At 39.4% G+C, this 19,678-nt stretch overlaps 1 pseudogene; it reads left to right on the forward strand.

Annotated features, from left to right (window-relative positions):
* The first annotated feature begins 1,033 nt into the window (after positions 1 to 1,033).
* Positions 1,034 to 1,868, forward strand: LOC101964022 (ferritin heavy chain pseudogene; annotated as a pseudogene).
* Positions 1,869 to 19,678: the final 17,810 nt, after the last annotated feature.

Here is a 19,678-nt window from a genome sequence, read left to right on the forward strand (position 1 = left end):
GTTAGTGGGGGCTAGAATCTACTTCAAAGTCTTGGGTCATCAAGACCACCATATCCTGGGTTGAGTACATTTTGTGGGGTACAATGTACAGAAAACAATATAAGAAAACAGCTTTCATTTCAGTTTCTCAGAAACAGCTCTTGTAACAGTTTTTTTTTTTAAATGGAAGGAAGCAAAATCTTGGGCCTGTCTATGACAGTTCTTGCTTTATAATTGTCTTATGTCACTTATCAAAATCTTATATCAATAATCTGTATTTTTTTACTAATATCTATAATCCATAACTTACATTCTTATTGATTGTATTTATTAGTTCACACCACAACAAGGGATGGGGAAACAGGGACTAGTTCTTTAACAGGTATAGAGTTTCAGTTTTAAAAGATGAAAATGGATATGGGAACTGGTTGCATAACAATATTATGTATTTAACACTGTGCAGAAAATATGGCTTCTTCTAGTCTATAGAACCCATTTCTAATTCTGGAATTGTGTCCCCAGGCTTAAGACAGATTCTCTGGACCCAGTTATATTCTCCTCAAATCCGTAAGGTGAAGTGGTAAACTTCAGTACTTCAGATTATTGTTGTATTGTAGGTAGGGCCTTTAAAGAGGTAATTCAGTCAGAGTAGAGTTTTTAGTATTTGCTTTAATCAATTTTACTTGTATCTTTATAACAACATTAAGACATAAATGAAACAGAGGGATGACTGTGTGGGGACACAGCAAGATGGTAGCCATCTGCATACCAAGGCAATGGGCATTAGAAGAAAACAGACTTGCTGACACCTGGATCTTGGACTGCCAGACTCTATAATGGTAAGAAATTTAAGTTCTGTGTTTTAAGCTTAAATTTGTGATGTGAGCTCCTGCAAAATGAACAGTGTATCTGTTCCTGAATGATTTCTGGACACCTATCCAGCTGCTGCAGAGCCCTCAGGGCAAACTGGAGCAGAAAATCACCATCCACACAGCAGGGAAATAAGACACATCAGAAATAGTGACCCAGACCTGCAGTTTCCTGCTTCAACAGTGCTTGGATGGAACCCGTTGCTCGACCCTCACCCCGGCCGGCTGCTCACAGCCAGCAGCCCTTCACCACCTCTTCACAGCCCCCTCGGACTGCCCCAGGCCTCCGCCTCTCCTCAGCCGTCCCCCATAACTATCATGTCCCCCTCGCAGGTGCGCCAGCACTACCACCAGGACTCGAAGGCCGCCATCAACCACCAGCTCAAACTGGAGCTCTAGGCCTCCTATGTCTACCTGTCCATGTCTTACTACCTTGACCGTGATGATGTGGCTTTGAAGAACTTTGCCAAATATTTTCTGCACCAATCTCATGAGGAGAGGGAACATGCCGAGAAACTGATGAAGCTGCAGAACCAACGAGGTGGCCGAATCTTCCTTCAGGATGTCAAGAAACCAGACTGAGATGACTGGGAGAGTGGGCTTAATGCAATGGAATGTGCTTTGCACTTGGAGAAAAGTGTGAACCAATCACTTCTGGAACTGCACATACTGGCCACTGACAAAAATGACCCCCACTCGTGTGACTTCATTGAGACTCTACCTGAATGAGCTGGTGAAATCCACCAAAGAACTGGGTGACCATGAAACCAACTTGCACAAGATGAGAGCCCCAGAATCTGGCACGGCAGAGTATCTCTTTGATAAGCACCCCTGGGAGAAAGTGATAAGGAGAGCTAAACCTTAAGCTGACTTACCCATAGCCATGGAAGTGACTTCCCTGGTCACCAAGGCAGTGCATGCATGTTGGGATTACCTTTACCTTTTCTATAAGTTGTACCAAAACATCCACTTATGTTCTTTAATTTGTACCATTCCTTCAAATAAAGAAATTTGGAACCCCCCTCCCCCCCCAAAAAAAGTGACTCACAACTTGCCCACCCTTCTAGTTGGACAGCACTGTGAGATGGGACTTCCTGCTACTAAGCTTGGGGAATTTCTTATTAATTTTTGATAATAAAAACTTGATTAGCCTTTACAAATCCCAATAGACCTGCCAGCAATTGTCACAAAGAGCCATTTCATGCCTCCCTGGCTTTCAAGGACACCCTGAACCCATCACCTCACAGTGACATCATGCCAACTTTCCCTTTATGACAATATGTCCACCAAGGCCAGCTAACTCCCTCTGTCTGGCCAACACTTTTCACACTAACACCCCTGCAGATGAAAGCATCATCCCCAAACACACATGAAAGACATGTGTGCCCCATGACACAACCCCAGACCCATTTATAAGATCTCCTTGGCATGGACAAGTGTTTACAAATCTGTAATTACTTAGGTTCCTGTGATCCTCCCCCTGACCACCCAGTATACCCTCAGTGATCCACTCTGACAACACCAACTGGTCCTATCTGGTCTGCATTTTGCCTTAGAAAGGTCCCTGATGACCCTTAGGGAGCCACTTTAACAGCTCATCTGCCCCGATGTAGCCAGTGTTTGCTGATGTGGTTTTGTCTGTCCTGACATGGCTCTTCTGTCTCAGTCTGACCCCTTCACCCACTAAACTTCACCATTCCTTCATAATAACCCCCAATGCTCTGACATTCCCCATCACATACTTCCTTGTCCTCCTCAGTGTGATGGAATAATCTCCTCATCATCTTGTTGGAATGCCTGTCTGCTCTGGTCAAGTGTTATTTCTTCCCTTGAACTGTGCTTGTGCTGGTACTCTATGATCGACAGAGCCCATTATCTTTGTACCCTCTTTACCCATGGCACCCTGTCTCTCCATTAGGCCCTCACCTCTGTCCCTTTCTTCTTGTCCAGTGATGGTGCACAACAGGGGATAAAACTTATCTCCCAAGGGAGTTCTCTTGGACCAGGTCCCTACCCAGTGTCCTTACTGGTTGGCCACTTTGGTGGTATCTCTTCACTGCAAAGAACTTATATCCAAATATCAAAATATCTTAAACAGTAAGCAAAGAAACAACTCAATTAAAAAATGAGAAGAAGATATGAACATGTTCTTTACTAAATTAGATATACATAAAGCAAGTGAATTTATGAAAAGACTCATGGCATCTGTGAATTACTAATTAAGACAACAATAGTATATCACTAATTATTTTAGATTTCAACTATTCTAATTAGAATAGTTGAAATCTAAAATACTGACAACACCAAATGCTGTTGGGAATGTGGAATAACATTCAATGGTAGTGGAGATGCCAAATGACATGGCTGCTTACAGGAGGGTTTGGAAATTAATTGTAGAGCTAAACAGTTTTACCACACAATCCAAGATCTCACTCATTATCTAATTAAGAACTTTATTTGAAAAAAACCCCAGTTCTCTAGGTAAACATTCTGCTTTTGAAGGGTATTAGTCATACATTATGAAGTGGCATACTTGTGTTTCCTTTTTGGTTCATTACCAGCATGTTGGTGAGTTTTGACAGAGCATAACACTAATTTATAGAGAAACTTTTTATTATTTATTCTTTTGTGATTCTGGGAATTAAACCAGATTGCTAGGCAAGTACTCATCCACTGAGCTACATCCCAAGCTCAACAAACTATTTTTTAAACAAACTGGCTCTATGTATTATATTTCATGTGTTATATGAGTGCATGTTTAAATTTACTTGATGGGAGAGAATGTGGTCATAGTAGACTCTTGTCATTCTTAGTGGGCTACTATCTGATTTTCTCCCCTATGCCTGGGAGGCCTTCATCTACTAAGAGAAATTCCTCCTCATACTGTTAAAGAGTTGATAAATAGATGCCCTTTCAGCTTTCCATACACCTTGGGCTGACTTTCAAGGACACCCTGAACCCATCACCTCACAGTGACCTCATGCAAACTTTAGCCTATCTTCTCTAGTCTGGTTGTTCTGATATCTGATTCACTTATATGCTTTTCTTGTGGTTGTACCCATTTTATAGTAAGGTTGTTGAATATCTCTTAAATTACCAAAATATAATTGCAGATGAGGGATCAAGGGTTGTATAATAAAACTGATTAAAAAATTAATCGTAACTTCCATGTCTGGTCATAATGGAATACCAGGGATCAAATTAAATCATCTGAACAAATTTAAAATGTATGGAACAACAATGTTAAAGACTATGGATGGTAGGTAGTCAAGGATAGTGTCTCCTAAGAAGGGAAGTGGACAGGTGTAAGTTTCTAGGCTTCAGTGTAAGGAGCAGGGACTGAGTAAGCCCACATTTTCCTCAAATTGAGGAAATGGAATTAGGAGTGCAGAGAAGTAGGATAGCTTGAGTTCATAGGGTGTGGTCCTGGAGAGGAGAAAACAGGCCAGGAAGAGAACTTCAGAGGTCTTCACAGGATTTCCCACCAGTATTCAGCAGAGATGTAATGATACATGCATGCGAGGGAGAAAACTGACTGTGGGTAGAGGAAGAGACATCTGAAAATGGTTAATGGAACAACCTGCCAAGCTCATAGTGAGTCAAGCAACATAGATAATTTCATCTTCCAAACTGGAAAACCTTATTGGTTAGGAGGAGAGTCTTCCTTCAGTAGCAGGGAAAGATTAACCCTAGACTAAATCCTTCTTTGACAGTGACTAAAGAAGCTTAAAAGAAAGACCTTGAAGGATCATGCTATTACTTAACTTCATTCCAGAAAAATCTCAAGAATATTCATAGAACTATGAAGGCTCCAGAACCTAACAGTGTAAAATTAACAATATGTGTCATCAGAACTGGGATGACGCTCAGTGGTGGAACTTTTGCCTGGCATGTAGGAGGTCCTGATAAATCCCCAGGCACCAAAAAAAAAGGCATCAGTAAAAAAATTATAAGTTATATATAAAGTAGGGAAATATGGCTCATAATGATGAAAAAAATCAATAAATCAAAACTGAGCCAGATTGAACACAGATGATAGAATTGATAGGCAGAATTATTAAAACATCTCTTATAACTCTATTCCACAAGAACAAAATACTAGAGAATATTAAACTATTATGTAGAGGCATGAAAGAAAAAATACGTATATATCTCACAATTGAACTTCTGGAGGTGAAAACTCAAAGTCTGAAATGAAAAACAGAATGGATAGGAATAAGATTCTTGCAGAAGAAAACATTAATGAACTTGAAGACTTACTTGTTATTCATCTTTTCATCCCTGTGATAAAAATACCTAATAAGAACAAATTGAAGGAGGGAAAGTTTTTTTTTTCTTTCTCACGGTTTCAGAGGTCTCAGTCTATGCAAAAGGAAAGTGGGGAACCAAGAGATGAGTGACTGAGCAATGAAAGACAGAGACCAGGCAGAGATACACAGGAGAATTTATTGTCAGAGCTGACAAATAAAGGCACATCTTTTCATAGAAGGAAAGAGGCAAAACAGGCTTGGGGTTTGGGACTTTTATGGAGAAGCCTCAGGGATTAGATCTGGAAGGGTCCTAATGCAGGTGGTTAAGGGTGGGGTTAGTATGAGGGAGTGGTGAGCCTTTCTCAGAAACGCTCTTGGGCAGGAAAGTGAAACTTTTCTTAAAATGGCCATCAGGATGCTAAGCAAGGACATTACATGATGGGCAGCTGGCTCATGAAGGGTGCTGAGGAAGAAAGCTGCTCAGTTTATGAAGGTCAGGGAGGAAAGAGTGAGTGAGTACGTGTGCCAATAGGTGCCAGACAAGGTGGATTCTCCAGTGACATATCTCCTCCAGTCATGCCCACCTGTCTACAGGTACCATCAAGTAGTATATTGAAATTATTACTTCAAATGAATTAATCCATAGAGGAGATTCCAGCCCTCAGAATCCTCTCTCTCACCTCTGAACACTGCTGCTTTGCCTAACACATGAGCATTTCAGTGGACCATTCCTAGATCCAAACTGTAACAACACATAAAAACTACTCCAATTGAAACACTGAGAAGATTGAAAAAGAATAATGAGAGGAAAAGATTGAAAAAAGTATCAGCGAACTGTGGGAGAACTTCCACCTGCCTAATACACATGTAATTGGAATCCCCAAAGGAGAAGGGAACACAGAAAGATATTAGGAGAAATATTGATTCAGAATATTCCAGATAAGATGCAAGTTACAACCCTTCCAAATCCAAGTATCCCAATGAATCCCATGCCCAAGAGAAACAGTTCACTACATATGGTGATCAAATTCTCAAAACCAGGGACAAGAAGAAAATCTTAAAAGCAGCCAGAGAGAAAAGGCCGTTTACAAGAGACAATGACAGCACATTTTTAATTGGAAGCAAGGCAAAGAAGAAAGCAGTGGAGCACATCTTGAAAGTACTGGAAAAACTAAAAAATCAACTTTGCAAAAATATCTTCCCAAAATGAGGAAATAATAGACACTTTCATACATATAAACCCTGAAAGAATTTGTTATCAATATTACAGGTGCTGCATCATGAAAAAAATATTTCAAATATTTCTCCAAGTAGGAGGAAAAAGATGTCAGATTTGAATCAGTAAAAGGGAATGAAGACCACTAGAATGGGAATGAGTATATCCACATTTTAAATTATTAAAATATTTTTAAAGTTTAATGATCAGTTTAAAGAAGAAAATTGTGGGGCTGGGGTTATGGCTCATTGGTGGACGCTCACCTAACACATGCAAGGTGCTGGGTTTGATCCTCAGAACCACATAAAAATAAATAAAATAAAGGTATTGTGTTCAACTACAACTAAAACAATTTTTTAAAAAATGTAGTATGACATATACCATACATAGATGAAAATGTGTGAAACAATAGCACAAAGGCTGAGAGTGGAAAAATGGAAATATATTCTATAAGGTTCCTACACTATTGACAGGGAAATATGAAGGTTTCTGAGAAACTTTGGTCTGATCCAGTTTTCTTCCTTTCTAGCCTTTCCTTCTCAAGAATAATTGTAGCATGTGTTTTAATTGTACCATCCTAACAGAAGGAGGAACTAACCAGAGAGACTATGCTTCTTTCTATCACCTCTTAGGAGCAGGGTGTTCTTCAGGGCTTTATCCCCTTGAGTCATGCGCCCCCTATTATAAAACTGGAATCAGAGGCTTTCTGGGCTTCCTCCTCGATGGTGCAATTGGGGCACACACACAGGACTCCACTACCCAGGCCAGCTTTCCTGAGCCTTGGGGACTGTTTCACAATGACTCTTAGGCTTCTATTGATCCTTGCTGCCTATCTGTGAGCAGTATGTCTACTTCATGTAACCCGTGTATGGCATTGTCTGTCTCACCAGGCACAGGCAAGAGTTTAACCAGTGCACAGTTCACTCATTACAACTTTACTATTCTTCCATATTAACCCCAATGTTCTGGACATTCCCCATCACATCCTTCCTTGCCCTCCTCAGTGTGATGGAATCATCTCCTCACCATCTTGTCAGAATGCCTGTCTGCTCTGGTCAAGTGTTATTTCTTCCCTTGTACTGTGCTTGTCCCAGTGTACTCTGAGCAGCAGAGCCAATTATCTCTGTACCCGCTTTACCCATGACACCCTGTCTCTCCATCAGGCTCTCACCTCTGTCCCTTTCTTCCTGTCTAGTTATGTACAACAGGGGATAAAACTCATCTCCCAGGGAGCTCCTGCCCTCCCAACTCCTCTGTCTCAATCTGACCCCTCATCCTTATTGGTTGGACACTGCTGGAGTGTGTGACTCTTTGCTGCAAGGCCTTAGCTTTTTTCTTGGTCTCCAACAAGAATATCCAGAATCCAGGAAGGACTGTGGGTTCCAGGTAGATAGTGTCAGACTTAAGTCAAAATAGGATACCCAACTGGTACCTGCTCAAGAATCTGGGGTCAAAATTTGCTGGTTGATATGTGGAGCAAACTCCCCACATATCTGAGTGAGACTGTTTGAGTAGTGAGCAGGAGTAGGAAGGACACTTTTTTTTTCCTGATTGCAAATCATTTGCCCCTCCAGACACAGAGGAGCAAGTGTCCTAATCAGCCCAAGTAGATATATACAGCCAAGGTGTTATAGTTTAGATATGAGGTGTCCACCCAGAAAGCTCATGTTAGACACTGCAAGAATGTTTAGACGTGAAATGAAAGGGTTATGAGAGCCTTTAACTAATCTGTGTGCCACTCCACTTGAATGGATTAACTAGGTGGTAACTGTAGACAGGCAGATTTCTGGGGTTCCTCGGGGACAGAGCCTCTCTTTGCCATGTCCTTAATGCCATGTCCTGAGCTGCTTTCTGCGATCACACTCTTCCACTGTGGTGTTCTCTCTCCTCTTGGGTCCAAGCGGTAGGGTCTGCTTTCTATGGACTGAAACCTCTAAAACTGTGAACCCCAAATAAACTTTTCTTTCTCTATATTGTTTTTGTCAATTCTTTTGGTCACAATGATGAAAAAACTGGCTAAAACACAAGGTTAAGTTGCACTGTTGTATGTATTTGCTGACTTGCTTATGAGGAGAGAAGGCGTTCACTTCATAAATGATAGGAGTAATAACGCGTGTAGTGGGACCAGGCCGAAAATAATGCCAGCGATGGCCCAGCAGTATGCTCTTATAGAGGCATCGGCTGCCTCGTCATATTGTTGATTTTGATTGTAGTGCATTGTCTGAGTTCAGGGGAGAGCAAACAGGAAAAAGATGAGCTTAAAGCATTATTGGATAGGGGTGAGCTATGGGGGTATAAGGACCAGTATGGGGATCTGAACCTATAGGAGGTGCCATAGCTCAGGCTCCCAGCGCAAGAGGAAGGAGGAGGAAGAAGCTGAGTCAGGGTCAGGGCCAGGAGGCGGGGTGGGGGTGGGGGTGGGAGTTGGCATCATGCAGATTCCCACCTTGAGAGAATAGTTTAAGGATAGAAAGCCTACAGGACAGCATATAATGATAGACAAGAGTGCTAAGAAACAGTAGTCATCGGATGGATCATTTTCTTGGTTTTCAAAGATCTCATCATCAACCATTTATTCAGCCACCTGGGGGCAGAGAGTAGGTTGGGTGAGTATGGCTTCTGGACCCTGCCATTCCTTCCCATCCCCTCCCTTTTTACCCTAATGCATTTCTCCTTGGTTCCTATAAAACCTTTAAAATTCTCATTGATTCTCTATAACTCCCACTATGTCCCTTCTAACCTCTCTCTATGCTTGTTTAAAACTTTCATGGCCATTAGAACTCCCCACCTTCTGGGCCCTATTATTCTCTCTCCTTGTAACCTATTTTCCTGGGTTCTAAGATTTCCTCCACGTCCCATACAATCGCTTTGAAGATTCCCTTCATTGTTTCTCATTTGGTGCCTTCTATTGTGGCCCATCCCAAATCCTTGCCTCTAATGAGTCTTAACTCCCCTAAGCCTCAACTGATCCCTTACAGCATTTTGTTCCTGTAAGGCTGCCATCCTCAAAGAAGCCTCCTCTTTTCCTCTGTAAAACCCCCATGTATAAGATTCTCACAATATAACATTTAATCTGTAAAGCCTTCATTATAAATTATTTGTTCCTTTCTAAATCTCTCACTATATAAAACTTCTAATGTCCACAATAACTCTCTTACTGATCCTTTTACAATATCTCTCACTCTTACAATATCCATCCTTATGAATCCTTCATGATCCTACCCTAACCTTTTACTATTTATTCTCTCATAAACTCTTTGGTTTTTCCACCCAACCTTTAAGTTGGCTGCTCTAAGATTTTCCTTGACCACCTGTAAACCCTAACTCCTTTCCCAATTTTATCTGTAGTGTCTTTTCTGACCCTTATACATTCATGCCCTGTTTCCCTCTAACAACTTCTTTCTACCCCCAACCAGCTTCCTGATTCTTTCAACTTTCTCTATTCACTTTGAACAGCCTCCCTGTTCTAAATCTGTCCCCTCCCCAAACACTTCTCTATCCATATGTAACAAACTCCTGTCCCCATCATTCCCTGATACCCCTCCTCCTTATCTTCTCTGCTCACCTTAAACATGACCAACAGGGCAGCTGGATCTGGCATTACTAGGACTACCCAGAAGCTTGCAAGAGTCACCAGAAATTGCCATGGAGACCAGACAGGCCCCGCCTCCTATCTGTTGGTTGATTGTAGATGCTCAAACCCAGCTGCTGATTGGTGTAATGCTACTCTCTCAGATGATAGGTGTATCCTTGTTTATCCTTGGTTTCACCTTCAAAAGGAACCTTAAATAGACCCTATCTTCTTGAACTTTTTATTTTTTTATTTTTATTTTTAGTTGTAGATGGACAAAATGCCTTTATTTTATTTTTTAATGTAATGCTGAGGATCATTTTACTTGAGTTTTTAGTTGTTTTTTTTTTTAATATATTTTGGGTACAAACCTAGTTAGATGATATGCTAATGTTTTCTTCTGGTCTGTAACTTCTTTTCTTTGCTAACCATAAACTCTGTAGAGCTAAAAGTTTTTAATTTTGATGAAGTCCTTTTTTTTCTTTTATAGATGTGCTTTTGGTATTGTGTTTAAGAACCGTGCTTAACCCAGGATCAGAAAGATTTTCTCCTGTTTTCATCTAAAAGTTTAACAATTTTCCATGTTATATTCAGATCCATGATTCCATTTTGAGAGAATGATTGTATTAGATGTGATGTTTAGACTGAGACTATTATTAGTTTTTTTGCATATCAATGTTCAGTTACTCCAATACCAATTAAATGATGATGCTTTCCTTGATAAATTGTCTTTGTACTTCTCTTGAAACTAAATTGATTATATTTATGTGGCTCTATTTCTGCACTCATTCTGGTGTGTTGTGTTTTTATCATTAGCCACTGTCTTATTAGTAGCTTTGTGGTTAATTCTTAAAATTGGGTATTTTGAGTACTCCAGCTTTATTCTTTTTCAGAAAGTTTTGATAATACTTATATATATCTATAAATATTTTTAGGATTTTAATATGAATTAAATTAGACTATTTGGGGAGATGTTGAGGCTTCAAATATATGAACATGATAAGTCCATTTATTTAGGTATTTTAAAATTTCTTTAATTAGCAGTAGTAGTTTTAAACATACATTTTGTATACAAATATTTGATTTTGGGGGAGCTAATGAAAATATTATTATTTAAAAATTTAATATTAAAAATATAATTTAAATATTAGAATTTAAAATTATAATTTTAAAATTTTAGATTTTTTGTGTTATTACATCACACAATCTTGCTAAACTCATTAACTCTAGAAGTGTTTTTATTTTTTTAAATTTTAATTTGTTATAAATGACAGCAGAATGCACTACAATTCATATTACACATATAGAAAGCACAATTTTTCATATCTCTGGTTGTACACAAAGTAGAGTCACACCATTTATGTCTTTATTCATGTACTTAGGGTAATGATGTCCACCTCATTCCTCCATCTTTCCTATCCCCATGCCTCCCTCCCTTCCCCTCCCTCGGCTTTGCCCTGTCTAGAGTTCATCTAATCCTCCCATGCTCCCGTCCCACCACAATATGAATCAGCCTCCTTAAATCAGAAAAAAACATTCAGCATTTGGCTTTTTGGGATAGTCTAACTTCACTTAACATTTTATTCTCCAACTCCATCCATTTACCTGAAAATGCCATGATTTTATTCTCTTTTAATGCTGAGTAATATTCCATTGTGTGTTGTGTTCCTAATGACTAAAACACTCAGGGTCACTCTAGGTGAACTGGGCTGCATGAAATAACCACACAAGAGACAGAGATACTTTTTTCTTTGAGGTCCTGTGACAGCTTCTCTGACCTTAAGGGTCTGCAGAAAGACAGCAAGCGAGCACGTGCTGAACCCTTTTATTGAGAAGAAGCTATTCAAATGAGGCAAGGGGTCAGGTTTCAGGGGATTGAGTCTAGCTTTGTGATGTCTGCTGTCAGCAGGTTGACTGCCATCTAGGAAGGCCACACCCAAAGGCAGAGCAAGAAAAGGGGACACACAAAGGGCGTTTCCATGGAACATTCTACCCCAAACAGGACATAGGGGTAATATCACAAAGGAACAGGTGAGCGTAGCTCAATCCATAGGGTGACACACCTATGTCTGAAGATGCCAAACTTCCAGCCAGGGCAATGTCCAGGTCACTACAAGATGTAGTGACAATCAAAGCCTCTCCACTCCAGGATGGAAGATATGAATCATTCAGAGTGGCTTCCCACAATTGTGTTTATATACCACATTTTCTTTATCCAATTGTCTATTAAAAGGCATCTAGGTTGGTTCCATACTTTGGCTATTGTGAATTGTGCTGCTATAAACATTGATGTGGCTGTGCCCCTGTAGTATGCTGTTTTTAAATCCTTTGGGTATAAACTGAGGAGTGGGATAGCTGGGTCAAATTGTGGTTCCTTTCCCAGTTTTCCAAGGAAACTCCATACCGCTTTCCAGATTGGTTGCACCAATTTGCAATCCCACCAGCAATGTATGAATGTGCTTTTTCCCCCACATCCAACACTTGTTGTTATCTGTTTTCTTAATTGCTGCCATTCTAACTGGAATGAGATAAAAATCTTAGAGTAGTTTTGATTTGCATTTTCCTAATTCCTAGAGATGTTGAACATTTTTTTTTCATATATTTTTCATATATTTGTTGATTGTATATCTTCTGAGAGGTGTCTGTTCAGTTTCTTGGCCCATTTATTTATTGGGTTATTTGTTTTTTTGGTGATAAGATTTTTGATATATATACACACACACTAGATATTAGTGCTCTAACTGATATGTGTGTGATAAAAATTTGTTCCCAAAATGTAAGCTCTCTGTTCACCTCACTGATTGTTTCTTTTGCTGAGAAGAAGCTTTTTAGTTTGAATCCATCCCATTTACTGATTCTTGATTTTAATTCTTGCGCTACAGGAGTCTTTTAAGGAAGTTAGGGCCTAATCCGACATGGTGGAGACTTGGGCTTACTTTATCTTCTAAAAGGCACAGGGTCTCTGGTTTTTCCTAGGTCCTTGATCCACTTTGAGTTGAGTTTTGTGCATGGTAAAAGGGGCTTACTTTCATTTTGTTGTATATGGATTTCCAGTTTTCCCAGCGCTATTTGTTGAAGAGGCTATCTTTTCTCTAATGTATGTTTTTTGGTGACTTTGTCTAATATAAGATAACTTTAATTGTGTGGGTTAGTCTCTGCGTCCTCTGTTCTGGGCCATTGGTCTACCAGTCTATTTTGGTGCCAATACCATGCTGTTTTTGTTAATATTTCTCTGTAGTATAGTTTAAGGTCTGGTATAGTGATGCCACCTGCTTCACTCCTCTTGCTAAGAATTGCTTTAGCTATTCTGGGTCTCTTATTTTTCCAGAAGAATTCCATGACTGCTTTTTAAAACTTCTATGAGGAATGTTATTGGGATTTTGATTGGAATTGCATTAAATCTGTATAGTGCTTTTGGTAGTATGGCCATTTTGACAATATTAATTCTGCCTATCCAAGAGCAATATAGATCTTTCCATCTTCTAAGGTTTTCTTTAATTTCTTTCTTTAGCATTCTGTACTTTTTGTTGTAGAAGTCTTTCACCTTTGATTGTATATTAAGTTGTATAAGATTGTATATTAAATTTGATTGTAGATTAAGTTGATTCCCAAGTATTTAATTTATTTTATTTGAGGCTATTGTAAATGGGGTAGTTTTCCTCATTTCCTTTTCAGAGGATTTGTCACTGATATGCCTTTGATTTACCGGTGTTGATTTTATATCCTGCTATTTTGCTGAATTCATTTACTAGTTCTAGAAGTTTTCTGGTGGATTTTTTTGGGTCTTCTAGGTATAGAATCATATCATTAGCAAATAGAGCTAATTTGAGTTCTTTTTTTCCTATCCATATCCCTTTAATTCTTTTTTTTTTTATTGTTGGTCGTTCAAAACATTACACAGTTCTTAATACATCATCTTTCACAGTTTGATTCAAGTGGGTTATGAACTCCCAACTTTACCCCGTATACAGATTGCTGTATCACATCAGTTACCCTTCCATTGATTGACATATTGCTTTTCTAGTGTCTGATGTATTCTGCTGTCAGTCCTATTCTCTACTATCCCCCCTCCCCTCCCCTCCCCTCCCCTTTTCTCTCTCTACCCCTTCTACTGTAAATCATTTCTTCCATTTGTATTATCTTGTCTTACCCCTCCTTTCCTCTTATATATCATTCTCACTCCCTTTCCCTCCCACCTCTCATCCCTGTTTAATGTAAATCTTCTTCTCAAGCTCTTCGTCCCTACCCTGTCCTTGTTTACTCCCCTTATATTAAAGGGGTCATTTGGTATTTGTTTTTTAACGATTGACTAGCTTCACTTAGCATAATCTGCTCTAATGCCATCCATTTCCCTCCAAATTCTATGATTTTGTCGTTTCTTAATGCAGAGTAATACTCCATTGTGTATAAATGCCACATTTTTTTTATCCATTCATCTATTGAAGGGCATCTAGGTTGGTTCCACAATCTTGCTATCGTGAATTGTGCTGCTATGAACATCGATACAGCAGTGTCCCTGTAGCATGCTCTTTTTAAGTCTTTAGGGAATAGACCGAGAAGGGGAATAGCTGGGTCAAATGGTGGTTCCATTCCCAGCTTTCCAAGAAATCTCCATACTGCTTTCCAAATTGGCTGCACCAATTTGCAGTCCCACCAGCAATGAACAAGAGTGCCCTTTTCCCCGCATCCTCTCCAGCACTTATTGTTGTTTGACTTCCTAATGGCTGCCAATCTTACTGGAGTGAGATGGTATCTTAGGGTAGTTTTGATTTGCATTTCTCTGACTGCTAGCGATGGTGAGCATTTCTTCATGTACTTATTGATTGATTGTATGTCCTCCTCTGAGAAGTGTCTATTCAGGTCCTTGGCCCATTTATTGATTGGGTTATTTGTTATCTTATTGTCTAATTTTTTGAGTTCTTTGTATATTCTGGTTATTAGGGCTCTATCTGAAGTGTGTGGATTAAAGATTTGTTCCCAGGATGTAGGCTCCCTATTTATCTCTCTTATTGTTTCTTTTGCTGAGAAAAAAACTTTTTAGTTTGAGTAAGTCCCATTTGTTGATTCTAGTTGTTAACTCTTGCGCTATGGGTGTCCTATTGAGGAATTTGGGGCCCGATCCCACAGTATGTAGATCGTAGCCAACTTTTTCTTCTATCAGATGCCATGTCTCTGATTTAATATCAAGCTCCTTGATCCATTTTGAGTTAACTTTTGTGCATGGCGAGAGATAGGGATTCAGATTCATTTTGATGCAAATGGATTTCCAGTTTTCCCAACACCATTTGTTGAAGATGCTATCCTTCCTTCATTGCATGCTTTTAGCCCCTTTATCAAATATAAGGTAGTTGTAGTTTTGTGGATTGGTTACTGTGTCCTCTATTCTGTACCATTGGTCCATTGGTGCACCCGCCTGTTTTGGTACCAGTACCATGCTGTTTTTGTTACTATTGCTCTGTAGTATAGTTTGAAGTCTGGTATCGCTATACCACCTGATTCACACTTCCTGCTTAGCATTGTTTTTGCTATTCTGGGTCTTTTATTATTCCATATGAATTTCATGATTCTTTTATCTATTTCTACAAGAAATGCTGTTGGGATTTTGATTGGTATTGCATTGAACTTATAGAGAACTTTTGGTAATATCGCCATTTTGATGATGTTAGTTCTGCCTATCCATGAGCAGGGTATATTTCTCCATCTTCTAAGGTCTTCTTCTATGTCTTTCTTTAGGGTTCTGTAATTTTCATTATATAAATCTTTCACCTCTCTTGTTAGGTTGATTCCCAAGTATTTTATTTTTTGGGGGGATATTGTGAATGGAGTAGTTGTCCTCATTTCCGTTTCAGAGGATTTGTCGCTGATATACAGGAACGCCTTTGATTTATGCGTGTTGATCTTATATCCTGCCACTTTACTGAATTCATTTATTAGCTCTAGTAGCTTCTTTGTAGACCCTTTTGGGTCTGCTAGGTATAGGATCATATCATCTGCAAATAGTGATAATTTAAGTTCTTCTTTTCCTATTTTTATGCCTTTAATTTCTTTCGTCTGTCTAATTGCTCTGGCCAGTGTTTCAAGGACTATGTTGAACAGAAGTGGTGAGAGAGGGCATCCCTGTCTTGTACCAGATCTTAGAGGGAATGCCTTCAATTTTTCTCCATTCAGAATGATGCTGGCCTGTGGCTTATCATAGATTGCTTTTACAATGTTGAGGTATGTTCCGGTTATCCCTAATTTTTCTAGAGTTTTGAACATAAAGGGATGCTGAACTTTGTCGAATGCTTTTTCTGCATCTATCGAGATGATCATATGGTTCTTATTTTTAAGTCTATTGATGTGGTGAATAACATTTATTGATTTCCGTATATTGAACCAGCCTTGCATCCCAGGGATGAATCCTACTTGATCATGGTGTATAATTTTTTTGATATGTATTTGAATCTGATTCGCCAGAATTTTATTGAGGATTTTTGCGTCAAGGTTCATTAGAGATATTGGTCTGTAGTTTTCTTTCTTTGAAGTGTCTTTGTCTGGTTTTGGAATCAGGGTGATGTTGGCCTCGTAGAATGAATTTGGAAGTTCTCCCTCTTTTTCTATTTCCTGAAATAGCTTGAAAAGTATTGGTGTTAGTTCCTCTTTAAAGGTTTTGTAAAACTCTGCTGTATACCCATCCGGTCCTGGGCTTTTCTTAGTTGGTAATCTTTTGATGGTTTCTTCTATTTCCTCTATTGTTATTGGTCTGTTTAGGTTGTCTATATCCTCCTGACTCAATCTGGGCAGATCATAAGACTTAAGGAATTTATCTATGCCTTCACTATCTTCTATTTTATTGGAGTATAAGGATTCAAAATAATTTCTGATTATCTTCTGTATTTCTGAAGTGTCTGTTGTGATATTGCCTTTTTCATCCCGTATGTTAGTAATTTGAGTTCTCTCTCTTCTTCTCTTCGCTAGCATGGCTAAGGGCCTGTCGATTTTATTTATTTTTTCAAAGAACCAACTTTTGGTTTTGTCAATTTTTTCAATTGTTTCTTTTGTTTCAATTTCATTAATCTCAGCTCTGATTTTAATTATTTCTTGCCTTCTACTTCTTTTGCTGTTGTTTTGCTCTTCTTTTTCTAGGATTTTGAGATGAAGTAAGAGATCATTTATTTGTTGGTTTTTTCTTTTTTTGAGGAATGAACTCCAAGCGATGAATTTTCCTCTTAGAACTGCTTTCAATGTGTCCCATAGATTCCGATATGTTGTGTCTGTGTTTTCATTTAACTCTAGGAAGTTTTTAATTTCCTCCTTAATGTCTTCTAAAACCCATTGATCATTCAGCAACCTATTGTTCATTCTCCAAGTGATGCTTGATGTTTCCTTCCTTCTTTTATCATTGATTTTCAGTTTTATTCCATTATGATCAGATAAGATGCATGGTATTATCTCTACCCCTTTATATTGTCTAAGAGTTGCCCTGTGACATAATATGTGGTCTATTTTTGAGAAGGTTCCATGTGCTGCTGAGAAAAAGGTGTAACTACTTGATGTTGGGTGGTATAGTCTATATATGTCAATTAAGTCTAGGTTGTTAATTGTGTTATTGAGTTCTATAGTTTCCTTATTTAACTTTTGTTTGGAAGATCTGTCCAGTGGTGAGAGAGGTGTGTTGAAGTCTCCCATGATTATTGTATGGTGGTCTATTAGACTCTTGAACTTGAGAAGAGTTTGCTTGATGAACACAGCTGCACCATTATTTGGGGCATATATATTTATGATTGTTATGTCTTGTTGGTGTATGGTTCCCTTGAGCAGTATGAAGTGTCCTTCTTTATCCCTTTTAATTAACTTTGGCTTGAAATCTATTTTATTAGATATGAGTATGGACACTCCTGCTTGTTTCCTCAGTCCATATGAGTGGTATGATTTTTCCCAACCTTTCACCTTCAGTCTATGAATATCTTTTCCTATCAGATGCGTCTCCTGTAGGCAGCATATTGTTGGGTCTTGTTTTGTGATCCATTCTACTAGCCTGTGTCTCTTAATTGGTGAGTTTAAGCCATTAACATTTAGGGTTATTATTGAGATCTGGTTTGTTCTTCTAGCCATATTTGTTTATTGATGTTACTAAACCTGATTTGTTATTCTCTTTGACTACTTTCCCCCCTTTACTGTCCTACCTCCCATTGTTGGTTTTCAATGTTATTGTCCATTTCCTCTTCCTGTAATGTTTTGCAAAGGATTTTTTGAAGAGATGGTTTTCTAGCTGCGAATTCTTTTAACTTTTGTTTATCGTGGAAGGTTTTAATTTCATCTTCTATCCTGAAGCTTAATTTCGCCGGATACACGATTCTTGGCTGGAACCCATTTTCTTTCAGTGTTTGAAATATGTTATTCCAGGATCTTCTAGCTTTCAGAGTCTGTGTTGAGAGATCAGCTGTTATCCTGATTGGTTTGCCCCTAAATGGAATCTGCTTTCTTTCTCTTGCAGCTTTTAAAATTCTCTCCTTATTCTGTATGTTGGACATCTTCATTATAATGTGTCTAGGTGTGGATCTCTTATGATTTTGCACATTCGGCGTCCTGTAGGCTTCTAGGATTTGGGATTCTGTCTCATTCTTCAAGTCTGGGAAGTTTTCTTGTATTATTTCACTGAATTGACTGTTTATTCCTTTGGTATGGAGCTCTGTGCCTTCTTGTATCCCAATGACTCTTAAATTTGGTCTTTTGATATTGTCCCATAATTCTTGGATGTTCTGCTCATGGTTTCTTAGCAGACTTGTTGAGCTGTCTATGTTCTTTTCCAGTTGAAATACTTTGTCTTCATTGTCTGATGTTCTCTCTTCTAAGTGATCTACTCTGCTGGTAGTATTCTCAATTGAGTTTTTAAGTTGGTTTATTGTTTCCTGCATTTCTAGGATTTCTATTTGTTTGTTTTTTATTACCTCTATCTCCCTGTGAAATTGATCTTTTACTTCCTGGATTTGTTTGTCAATGTGATCTTTCATTGTCTGATTTTGCTGTCTCATGTCTTCCTTGAGACTCCAGATCATCTGAAGCATATATATCCTGAACTCTTTATCTGACATTCCATCTGTTGCAGCTATTACCTCTTTTAAAGTTGAGTTGACCTGCATTGCTTGTGGTCCTTTCTTTCCTTGTCTTTTCATGCTGCTCACGTTTCTTTCTGCTTGGTGAAACTGTTGTGTTTATGAGTTTTTCCCCCTAATTATTTATATTGCTCTTGTATAGTTGAAAAATCTCCCTTGCAGGGCGGGTAGTGGCTGTGCTCCTTCTCTAGTTGGGGTGATCTCAATACCGCGCTGGCAGGCCGCTAGGCCTGCTCTGCCGGTTGTTCGCAGGTCTGCCCACCCTGCGGGAGCGGGTGGCGGCTCTGCTCTGCCCCCCCTCCAATTGTGGCGATATGACTATCACCCCCTCGGGTCGTTGGGCCTGATCCGGATGCGGGCGGCTGCTCTGCTCTGCCCCCCTACTCCAATTGGAGTGGCGTATCTACCATGCTGGCAGGCCTCTAGGCCTGTTCCGTTGGTGGGTCTCAGGTCTGCCTGACTCTGGCAGTAAGGGGAGTTGGGTGTCGAGAGTCCTTTGGTCCTTGCGGTCATGCCCACAGAGAGATTTTGAAGTTTCCCGGTTGTTCGCCAGGTGGGCGGGGCTATTAGCAGAGCCCGGAGGGCATGGCCATGTACGGGGCCATGCGGGGACCCTTCTATCTGAGTCGGGCCACCGGGAGCCACGTGAAGAGCGGGGTAGCTGTGTCTGCGTGGTTAAGATCCGGGCGGGTGGTTTG

The sequence above is a fragment of the Ictidomys tridecemlineatus genome, chromosome 15 (assembly GCF_052094955.1).
Source record: "Ictidomys tridecemlineatus isolate mIctTri1 chromosome 15, mIctTri1.hap1, whole genome shotgun sequence".
Classification (NCBI taxonomy): domain Eukaryota; kingdom Metazoa; phylum Chordata; class Mammalia; order Rodentia; family Sciuridae; genus Ictidomys; species Ictidomys tridecemlineatus.